Genomic DNA, 12536 nt, shown 5'->3' with positions numbered 1-12536 from the left:
GTTGACGGTGCAGAGGGACCTCGGGGTCCTTGTGCATGAGTCGCAAAAACCCAGCTTGCAGGTGCAGCAGGTGGTCAGGAAGGCGAATGGGATGCTGGCCTTCATTGCGAGGGGGATTGAATATAAAAGTAGGGAGGTCTTGCTGCGGCTGTATAGGACATTGGTGAGGCCGCAGCTGGAGTACTGTGTGCAGTTTTGGGCACCGTACTTACGCAAGGATATTTTGGCCTTGGAGGGAGTGCAGAGGAGGTTTACTAGGCTGATGCCAGAGTTGAGGGGGTTGAGCTATGAGGAGAGGCTGAATAAATTAGGCTTGTACTCGTTAGAGTTTAGAAGAATGAGGGGAGATCTCATTGAGACGTATAAGATGATGAATGGGATGGATAGGATAGAGGTGGAGAGACTCTTCCCGCTCAGAAAGGATAGCAGGACTAGGGGGCACAGCCTCAAGATAAAGGGGGGGGCGGTTTAGAACAGAGTTGAGGAGGAACTTCTTCACTCAAAGGGTGGTGAATCTCTGGAATTCTCTGCCCGCTGAAGTGGTGGAGGCTGCCTCGCTAAATATTTTTAAGACGTGGGTTGATGGGTTTTTGATAAGTGAGGGGATTAAGGGTTATGGGGAGAGGGTGGGAATGTGGAACTGAGCCACGACAGATCAGCCATGATCTTATTGAATGGCGGGGCAGGCTCGAAGGGCTAGTTGGCCTACTCCTGCTCCTATTTCTTATGTTCTTATATGTATACAGTTATAATTTTAAAAAGTTATTCAACAAATACTTCAAATATTTGCCATTTTCTATTGGATCACCCACTGTCACCCTCACTGATTCACCAACACCCTCACCTCGGCACCCCAGGCTCCATTCCTCTTGGGAGGCCTCTCTGCCCTGGCTATTCTTGGGTCCCTTGATTTCCCATTATTTCTGGGCGGTTTTTAGTATTTTCCTCCATGAAAACAGATACAAAGTATTTGTTTTGTTTTTCTACCACTTACAATTTGATCTTGCTAATCTTTTTCTTTTTACTGACCTGTAAAAGCTTTAACAATTATTTATGCTTCCAGCTGGTTTATTCTAATATTCAATTTTCCCTTGCTTAATCTTTTCTTTGGTTCTACTTTGCAGAATTTAAAAATGCATCCAATTCTCAGGCTTGTCTGGTTTAGCAACTTTATATGCCTCTTCCTTTGATATAATACAATCCTTGATTTCTGAAACAATTTTCTTTTTTTTTGCACATTCAAGGAATATATTTTTGTAGCAAACAATATATTGGTTCTTTAAAAGTTAATTATTGCCATTCTACTGTCATAGCCTCTAACAGTTTCCAAATCTCCCATAGCCAATTTACCCCTCATACTTTCTGAGTTTCCTTCGTTTAGACCTAAGTTTCTGATTGAACTATCACTTTAAAACTTAATGTAAAATGCTATCACTTAATGGTCACTTTTTACTAAAGGCGCCTTTACATGAAGATTATTAATGCTAGATCTAAAATAGCACATCCCTTGTTGTTTTCTAAAAGAACTTCTCCTGCATACATTCCATGACTTCGTTCTCCACAACCTTAGTGCTAATTAAGTTTACCCAGTCTATATGTAGATTGAAATCCCCCATTACCTTGCTACATGGGCCTCCAGTTTTCTGATTTATACTATGTTATCATTACCACTGCTGTTTGGTGGCCAATAAATAATTCTCACCAATGTTTTCTGCCCCTTGCTGTTTCTTTGTTCTATCCAAACTAATTCTACATCTTGATTATGAGAACTAAGATCATCTCTCTCTAATTAACAGAGCAATCCATTTTTTTTCTAGTTTTCTATCCTTCCTGAATGTCACGAACTCTTGGATAGTCAGGAACCAGCTTTGGTTTATTTGTAGCCACACCTCTTTCCTGGCCATCAGGTCATTCATATGAATTTCTATTTGAGCTGACAAATCATCATTCCCTTCCTGCCATACTCTGATTATCATTACCTGTAGGGAGAGAAAACAGACTTAATGTTTTGAGTCCATTTGGCCCTTCAAAACTAAAGAGAGGGAGAGTTGTTAGATGTTAAACAGTAGCTGTGGGAGATTGCAACAAGATGTAGCAACCTTAAGAACAAAAGACAGATGGACTGGTGTGGGAGAGAGAAGGACGAGAGGGCTGTTGAATTGAGAGAATAAATGTATGGGTTTTTTTAAGTTTAAAATGGAGGACAAAGGCCTCAGTCTAATGGTGCTTGAACTCAATGTTGAGTCCTAAGGACTGTAACATGCCCCACCAGAAGATGTGATGCTATTCCTCCAGGTTGCATTGGGTTTCATTGGAGCATTGCAGAAACCCAAAGATGAACATGTGGGCATGAGAGCGAGGTGCTGAGTTAAAATGGCATGCAGCAAGGAGGCAGGGGTCATACTTGTAGACTGAGCAAAGGTGTTCCACAAAGCGATCACCCAGTTTATGTTTAGTCTCCCTTATGTAGAAGAGACAGCACAGGGAGCAGCGAATACAATAGACCAAATTGAAGGAAGTTCAAGTGAAATACTGCTTAAACTGAAAGGATTTGTCCTTCCCATCATGATTCGTGGCTAAAGGGATATTGGGGGAAAGACGGGATCGGGATATTGAATTTGATGATTAGCCATGAATTGCAGAGCAGGCTTGAAGGGCTGAATGGCTTTCTCCTGCTCTATTTTCTGTGTTTCTATGTGAAGAGGAAGGAGATAAAGAGGCAGGTGTTGCACCCTCTGCAATTGCAAGGGAAAGTGCTGTGGGAAGGGAATGAAGGGTTTGTGGGTGATGGAGGATTGAAGCAGGGTGAATTGGAAGAATGGTCCCTTTGGGATGCTGACAGGTGAGGAGAAGTTGTGTTTCATGATGGCATCTTGCTGAAGTTGATGGAAATGGCAGTGACTGATCCTTTGAATGCGGAGTCTGGTGAGGTGGAAAGTGAGGACGTCAAATCAAGTGAATGCTTCTTCGCTTCTTGTGGGGTTGTTCTCTTTCAATCTCTCATCCTGATTGTTCCATGGCTGGCACATTGCAGTTTTTGGATGTATGAAAGCAGAAAAGCTAAAGGAGTGGTTCAAAGTGAAGGGGGTGGAGGTGGGATCTTGAGATGGAAAGCAAGAGATCTGTGATACACAAGCTTCAGTTTGCACATCATGGCAGATAGCAGGTTGAGTTGGGAATTCAGATGAGCCAAAAAACAGTAATATATAGCAATCATGAAAGCTTCTGGAGACATTGGATGTTACTGGCTCCTTTGCAGCTAGACCTGTGATTTGGTGCACCATCTCCTCCATGGGCTGATTGGAAGAAGGTGGTTTGCATGGCCCACAGATTCTCTGTTATTCTCTCTTCTGTTGTATGATACCTTGTATTGCAAGGAAGAGGGAAAAATATCAGTGATTAGTCAGATCAGTAACAGGTATTAGATGATGGCACAGTGGTTAGCACAGTTGCCTCACAGCATCAGAGACCTGGGTTTGATTCCAGCCTTGAATGACTGTCTGTTTGGAGTTTGCACATTCTCCCTGTGTTTGCGTGGGTTTCCTCTGAGTGCTCCAGTTTCCTGCCACCGTCCAGAGATGCAGAGTTTAGGTGGATTGGCTATGCTAAATTGCCCTTGAGCGAGATGTGTAGGTTAGAAAGATTAGCGGGCTGAATGTGTGGGGTTATGGGAATGGTGTGGGGGTTGGGCCTGGATAAGATGCTCTGTTGGAGAATCAATGCAGAATCAGTGGGCCAAATGGCATCCTTCTGCTCTGATACTATGATAGATAAGCTGGTCCTACACTCAACCCTGGAATACCTGGATAACAAAGACACTTATGTCAGACTCCCATTTATCAACTGCAGCTTAGCACATTTATTCAACGCCATTGTTCCTACCATGGCCTAAGGCTCGACTCCTCCCTGGATCCTAGACTACCTAACCCACTCACTGGAATCAGTAAGGATAGGCAACACCTCCACGATTATCCTCAACACTGATGCCCCGGAAGGCTGTGTCCTCAGCCCCTTACTATACTCTGTATACGCCAATGAGCGTGTGACCAAATTCCTCTCCAACTCGATTTGCTGATGACACCACCACCAGTGGGTCAGATCTCAAACAGTGATGAGACAGAGTACAGTAAAGAGATAGAGAGTCTTTTGAATTGGTGTGGCGTTAGAAATCTCTCCCTCAATGTCTGTAAAACGAAGGAGATAGTTATGGACTTCAGGAAGCATAGTGGAGGACGTGCCCCTGTCTACATCAAAGGAGGTGAAGTGGAGATTTGACTTGATTTATTATTGTCGCATGTATTGTTTTTTGTGTGCTATACAGACAAAACATACCGTTCACAGAGAAGGAAACAAGAGAGTGCAGAATGTAGTATTACAGTCATTGCTAGGGTGTAGAGAAAGATCAACTTAATGCAAGGTAAGTCCGGTCAAGAGTCTGACAGCAGCAGGGAAGAAGCTGTTCTTGAGTCAGTTGGTATGTGACCTCAGACTTTTGTACCTTTTTCCTGAAGAAAGTGGAAGAAAGAATGCCCGGGGTACGTGGTGCTCTTAATTATGTTGACTGTTTTGTCAAGGCGGCGGGAAGAGTAGACAGAGTCAGTGGTTTGGAGGCTGGTTTGCATGATGGATTGGGCTACATTCACAACCTTTTCTAGTTCGTTAGGCAGAGCAGGGGTAATATCAAGTTGTGATATAACCAGAAAGAATGCTTTCTATGGTGCATCTGTAAAAGTTGGTGAGAGTCAGAGCTGATATGCCAAAATTCCTTAGTCTTCTGAGAAAGTAGAGGCATTGGTGGGCTTTCTTAACTTTAGTACCAGCATGGGGGGACCAGGACAGGTTGTTGGTGATCTGGACACCTAAAAATCTGAAGCTCTTGACCCTTTCTACTTCGTCCCCATTGATGTAGACAGGGGCATGTTCTCCTTTATGCTTCCTGAAGTCGATAGCAATTTTCTTTGTTTTGTTGACATTGAGGGAGAGATTATTGTTGCCGCACCATTCACCAGGTTCTCTATCTTATTCCTGTACTCTGGCTCATCGTTATTTGAGATGCGACCCATTACGCTGGTGCCATCAGCAAACTTGAAAATTGAATTGGAGGGGAATTTGGCCTCATAGTCATAGGTGTTTATAGATTATGGTAGGGTGCTGAGAACACAGCCTATGGGGCACCGGTGTTGAGGATGATCGTGGAGAAGGTGTTGTTGCCTATCCTTACTGATTGTAGTCTGTGAGGAAGTTCAGGATCCAGTCACAGGGGGAGATGTCAAGGCCTGGGCCATAGAGTTTGGAGATGAGTTTCAAGGGAATAATAGTGTTGAAGGCTGAATTGTGGTCAATAAATAGAAGTCTGACATAGATATCCTTGTTATCTTGTTGGGCAGAGCAGGAGCCATACCAAGCTGTGATACAACCAGAAAGAATGCTTTCTATGGTGCATCTATAAAAGATCTCAAACAAATGGTCAAGCGCTTAATGTTTCTCAGTGTCTAGGTCACCAACAACCTGCCCTGGTCCTTCCGTGCTGATGCCATAGTTCAAAAAGCCCAACAACACTTCTACTTTCTCAGGAGGCTAAGGAAATTTGGCATGTCCACTATGACTCTCACCAGCATTTACAGATACATAGAAAGCATTCTTTCTGATGTATTACAGCTTAGCATCGCTTCTGCTCTGACCTAGACTGCAAGAAATTACAAAGTGTTGCGAATGTAGCCCAGTCCATCACGCAAACCAGCCTCCCCTCCATTAACTATGTCTCCACTTCCCACTGCCTTGGATAAGCCCCACGCATCCCGGACGTAATCTCTTCCACCTTCTTCTTCATCCGGAAAGAGATACAAAAGTCTGAAGTCATGTACCAGCTGACTCAAGAACAACTTTTTCCCTGCTGCCATCAGACTTTTGAATGGACTTTCTATGTATTAAACTGATCTACATCCTAGATATTACTGTAACACTACATTCTGCAGTCTCTCCTTCTCTATGTATGCCATGAATGATATGCTTTGTTTATATAGCATGCAAAAAACAATATTTTTCATTGTATAACAATACATATGACAATAATAAATCAAATCAAATTTAAAGTTGATAAAGTCACCGGGACTGGATGGAATACATCCACAGATATTGTGGGAAATAAAGGAGAAAATTGTGGTGGCACTGGCCATAATCTTCTTAGATAAAGGGGTTATACTGGAGGATTGGAGAATTACAAATGTTACCCCTATGTTCAAAAAAATATAAACCCAGCAACTACCAGCCAGTCAATTTAACCTGTTTGGTGGGAAAACTTTTAGAATTGATAATCTAGGCAAATTAACAGTCACCTGAAACACATGTGAATTTCTTAAGGAAAGCCTTGTTAAAGGTAAATCACGTTTACTTGATTGAAAATTTTCATGGGGTAACAAAGGGTTGATGAGGGTAATGCAGTTGATATGGTGTACGTGGATTTCGAAAAGAGGCTTGATAAAGTGCCACATACCAAGTTTGCCGATGAAGTTGAAGCTCATGAAATAAAAGGGGCAGTGACAGCACAAATATTAAATTGGCTAAGTAAGAGGAAACAGAATGCAATGGTGAAAGATTGTTTTTGGGACTGGAGGAAGGTATGTACTGAGGCTATCCAGGGATCAGTATTAGGACAACTGCTTTTCTTGATATGTATCAATTACTTAGACTTGGGTGTATTTTTTCAGATGACACAAAACTTGGAAGAAATATGATGATAGTGATAGACTTCGAGGTAACATAAATAGCCTACTTGATTGGGAAGATATGTCCTAGATGAAATTTAATGCAGAGAAGTGAATGATACAAAATAAAAAATGTAATTCTAAAGAGATTGCAGAAACAAAGTGACTTCAGAGTGAATATGCATATGTCATTAAAGATGGCAGAGCAGTTTGAGAAAGCAGATAAAAAGGCATACAGGATCCTGGGTTTTATAGATAGAGGAAGTATAACTGACAAACCTTTATAAAACATAGGACCAAATCCAACTGCATATTTATGCCCAATTCTGGTAACCACATTGTAAGCAGGATGTGAAAGCTCTAGAGTGGGTGCAGAAAAGATTTACCAAATTAGTTTCGAGGATGAGGAATGTCAATTACATGAATAGACTGGAGAAGTTGGAGCTCTTCTCCTTACAGAAAATTGAAAGAAGATTTGATATAAATGTTCAAAATCACAAGGGATCTAGACCGAATAGATAGAGAAAAATTCTCCCATTGGTGAAAGAATTGAGAAGCAGAGGACACCAATGTAAGGAGAATTGCATAATGCTAACAGTGACATGAAGAAAATTATTTTTATTCAGCAAGCATTTGGAATATACTGCCTGAGAATCTGATGAAGATAGATTCATTTGTGGTTTTCAGATGGGAATTGGATAAACACCAGAAAAGAGAGGTTTTCAGGGGAAAGGGTGAGGGAATGTAGAACATTGAACATTACAGCGCAGTACAGGCCCTTCGGCCCTCGATGTTGCGCCGACCAGTGGAACCAATCTAATGACCCTCTAACCTAAACTATTCCAAAGTTATCCATATGCCTATCCACAGACCATTTGAACGCCCTTAAAGTTGGCGAGTCCACAACTGCTGCAGGCAGGGCATTCCACAACCTTACTACCCTCTGAGTAAAGAGCCTACCTCTGACATCCGTCCTATAATTGCCACCCCTTAATTTAAAGCTATGTCCCCCTGTGTTAGCCATCACCATCCGAGGTAAAAGGCTCTCACTGTCCACCCTATCCAATCCTTTGATCATCTTGTAAGTTAGTCTTCTTGGAAAGAAGCCATCTGATTTATTTTGTGCAGAGGTGGCACGGGAACAATGAGCCAAATGGTTTCCTTCTAAGCTGCAACCATTCCATGACTCTCACTCTAGACAAAGTGCTCAATAGCTAGGGCTATGTGGAAGTAGCAAGAGGTGGATGTGAGGCTGGTTTCAGTAGAAGGTGTGTGAAAGTGAAGTGAATTAATTGAATGTTAGACAGTCTGGTACTGCAGACTGTTACTGGATGAGTGATGGAGTTGTGCTGCATTAAATAGTACTTAAAAGTTGGTGGTATGGAAATGATGTGTGCGGGTTCATTAAAATTCTTCCAGTGCTGCTATGTGGTATATAAGGCCAGACTGTGAGAATTGATCTCCATGGAAACCTGCTCTCACTCCCTTTAGAAGGGGGTTATTTGAGGGTCTGACAGCTTCCCATGGAAATATGGTCTCCCCCTCCTGTCCACCTCTGAGGTGAGCCTCCAGCACAATATCCATGAACCTTACAGTCTTCTCTTTGCCCTGGTGACCAATCTCCCTTGGTATTCTTTTTATTTCTTTTTATCGACATCCTTTTAAAAATATTTGTCTCAGTCAGTAAGGAATGGAAAAAGAGGGGAGCCATTCTACCATTTTCCATCTGACCATAACATTTATAAAATACTAGTGAGGTCTCGGCTGGACTATTGTCACTTATCTTGGGCATGACACATTAAGAATGACATCTAGCTAGGGATGAGGGACTTTATGTACATGAGAAGATCAAAGAAACTGGTGTTTTTCTCCTTAAAAAAGGGAAGATCAAGGGAATATTTGATAGAGATGTTCAAAATCATTAAGCGTTATGTTGTAAATAAAGAGAAATTATTTCGGATGGCAGAAAGATCACTAACCTGGGGACATAAACTTTGGAACTAGAGGTGACATTAAGAACTTTTTATTTCACAGCAAGTTATGATTTGGAATACACTGCCTGAAAGAGTGTAGAAAGCAGATTTAATAATAACTTATTGATTGGATTGGAGAGATTGGATAAATATCTAAAGTGTAAAATGAGGAATGAGCAGAGAGTGGCACTAATTGGGCAGCGCCACCTAGTAGCTGGCACAGCCAAGATAGTTTCTTGCATTCTACGATTCTAAGACGAGAGGAATAAATATTTTGCAGAGGATAAGGACATCAAAGCTGGAGTGAGTGAATGGTTGATCAGATCATTGGTTGCAGAAGTATGGGAAAGAAGGACCAAAGTGTACACAATCAGCAAGTTGAAAATAATTGATTTGTGACCTTCTTGGTTCAATACATAAGAAAGCGATTGGAATGGGACAGAGGAATGAAGGTTGTGAGGGGTACAGGAAAGTGACCAAAGATGGTCTCACCTGTCATTAAGATTATGGAAATAGAGAGACCATCTGAGGTGGAAAGAGGGTGTGCCTTTGTATACTGGAGAGTGGGAGAAGGTTCTTGTCGCACATTAACACTGGCATTGACCAAAATGGGCCAAATGGCCTGTTTTTTTGTGCCATATTTTATGTAGTTCTTTGATTATTTGCATAGAGGATCACAGGGTTAGTCAGTGTTTTATCCATGCTTTTCTCTTTACACAATAAAAGTGCAAACATGCAAGAGAGTTTATGCAGAACTAGTAAGGATCCATAACCGTAAAGGTAACTATTGATATTATCCGCATGTGATCTTCATTTGATTTTCCCTAGATGGCTTGAACAAGTCTCAGACGTTGATCTATTTAACCATTCGTGACAGAAAGGTTTCTTTTCTTCAAGTTGTCCTGGTTCAAGACTTTGGTAGATGTGGTCCAATTTAGAATTGTTTAAACATTGTACACAATTAAAAGCACATTTAAAAATTGTTTCATAATTATACTTAAAATGTACAAGGCAGTTCTGAGCTAAGAGAAGGGTAATAATTGTGCAGATGTTTATTGTTTCACCCCCTTGAATTATTATTTTATGTCTTGGAGGATAGAAATGATTAACAGCAGGGATTCTTTAATTCACAGTTGTCAGGAAATAAACTTTTGAAAATAAGACACTTTTGATTTCGGTGCTAGAAATACTATAGCAACTCACAGAGGATTAATGGTTGCTGAGTTTTTTGGCCCCATGTCCTGAATATGTGTGCGATATTTAGATGAGGAATTAAGCTTTGGAAGTCTTGTTGCACTCTTAACAATAGAATAAGGGTGGCCCAATAACTCAAGCAGTTAAATGTTTGACTCGCAACTAAAAGGTTGTCAGCCCAATGCTTGGAACTGACTGTCATTCTCATTGATCTGTCTCAGGGTTTTCAGATTGTTGGCTTGAGCCCACGACAGCAGTGAAATGTTCTATTTGAGGAGAAGGAAAAGGGACGTTGTTCAGTTCGTCACACTTCAATTGCATCTCCAGCAAGCTGGCCATAAGCATCACTGATGAGGATTATGTTTAAATCTCTGCCCGGGATCTCTGAACATCTGTATACATCAAATTTAAGGAGTAATATGAGAATCTGCAGGCAAAAAAGGGCACGGAGATAAAAGAACAGTTATACTAAACCTGCTAAAGGTTCAAAGTGCATTTTAAACATTCTGGGCAACGCAGCCAAAAGGTCAGCAGGAAAGGAAACCAACATTCTATTTACAGAAAAGTTACTAATTAAACAAATTTGAAAATACTGCACTTTTAAACAATCTGTGCCAATTCCATGGGACGGTACAAAGCATCTGCCAGGGCAAGCATATTGTTTGGAAGATTTAATTTTTTTTTGTACCTCAACCAAGCAGTCTGCTGCCGGTTTAAACCTACTGTTTAATACTATCTAATTATCTATGTATTCTTAAAAGTATTAACTGTGACACAAACAAGCTCAAAGGTGGAATAGGTGGGATTTTATATGTGGGATTAAAAGGGTAAAAACAAAATTAGATGAGCAGAATCTCCTGCACTTCCCCACTCTCGTAAGCAGTGGCTGGCAAGGAAGATCTTCCAGGAGGTGATCATTAACAGGGAAACCCATTCCCAGGAACATCTTGAGGCCACAACTGAACCTTTTTGAACCTTGTGACTTCATGATCCTGGCATTTTATTAAACTTCCGGTGTCCCTCTGAATTTCCGCTGACAGGTTGACTCCTAAATGTTACCAGGATCCAGGCACAGTGTAGTCCCATGAAACTATGGGGAGATTTCTAAAATGCCAGATATGTTTGTTTGAGGGCTTAATTATGTTGTTGATTGCCTTCCTACCTACTGCTGTTGAGCAGCCCATTTCTGGGAAACTCACCTGGAGGCAGAGCCACTTATGGTAGCCATTCCACCAGGAATTTTTGTTGCTTTCCCACCCTGCCTCCAAAGGACTGGGTAGATACTAGTTAATATCGTCAAAACGTACATTCTATCAACTGGCTACTTTGCATGATCACAAACTGCAGCTTTACGAGCAACAAGGGGCATAAATGTGACCTGCCACATATACCTAAACGCACAGAGGAACGGCAACAAAAACTTGCATTTATGCAACAGTTTTAACATAGTAAAACTTCCAAAGGTGCATTAAAGAAGCACTAAGAAGCAAAATGTGACATTAGGCCACATGGAAAGATATGGGCATAACTTCTGATGGTGGTAATTGAATCAAATTGCCACTCTTCTTACTGGAAATCCAGATGATTCTATTTTGCTCAACCATCCGACTCAGAATGGACGAGAACTGTGTAACGAAGTTTGCTCCAATCAATGGCAACTTAGTCACAGGTAAGTAAGCCATGTCATCTTTTTTTTACAACATTAGCTGTGGTAATGGTTAAAGGTCCAGCCAGGTTTAAAGATCTTTTGAAGCCAAGGAGAACGTAAGTATTTAAGGTGGGTGGGTCAGATTGGGGGGTTGGGAGGGAGAAGTGTAGTAGGGGGAAGTTGGGCTTTGGGGGAAGGGAGTTTCCATAGAAGTGGGGGATAGTTGGGCTGGTGGGGGGATGGTTTCAGTGGAGCCTGGGGAGTTCTTGGGGGAGGGGGGGGGTTGAGCCCAGGAAATTGAGGAGAGATTCATTCTTTCATCTCACATCACTGAATACTAACTTGTTTGCTTTGAAAATAATTTAAGAAATACTTTGTTGTATAATTGCATATTTTATTTGAACTTAATGTCTGTGTGAATAACTTTAAACTCAGTTACTTTAATTAATTAACTTTAAAGTTCAACTCATCTACAAAATTGACTAAAGATAGTTGTGGGTCTGCAGAAAAAAAAGTTTGTAAAATTGTTCTGTGCTGCGATTAGAGGCTACTTTGAAACTATTTTACAGATTGGTTAAAATCTTACTATAACAAACTTCTGTATTACAATTGACACCTACAGTGCAAAAGGAGGCCATTTAACCCATCTGCACCAACTCTTTGAAACAACATCTTATCCAGGCCCACCTTGCCCTATCCCCGCAACCCCACATCTGCCATGGCCAATCCATCTAACCTGTACATCTTGGGACTACGGGGGGAACACAGTAAGAAGTCTCACAACACCAGGTGAAAGTCCAACAGGTTCATTTGGTAGCACAAGCCACTAGCTGTCGGAGCGCTGCTCCTTCATCAGGTTAAGTAGGAATTCTGTTTACAAACCGGGCATATAAAGACACAGACTCAACTTACAAAATAATGCTTGGAATGCGAGTCTTTACAGGTAACCACATGTTAAAGGTACAGATAACGTGAGTGGAGAGAGGGTTAAGCACAGGTTAAAGGTATGTGTGTTGT

This window comes from Carcharhinus amblyrhynchos, chromosome 5 (assembly GCF_965287045.1).
Source record: "Carcharhinus amblyrhynchos chromosome 5, sCarAmb.v2.hapA, whole genome shotgun sequence".
Lineage (NCBI taxonomy): Eukaryota > Metazoa > Chordata > Chondrichthyes > Carcharhiniformes > Carcharhinidae > Carcharhinus > Carcharhinus amblyrhynchos.
Note: the sequence above shows the minus strand (reverse complement) of the source record.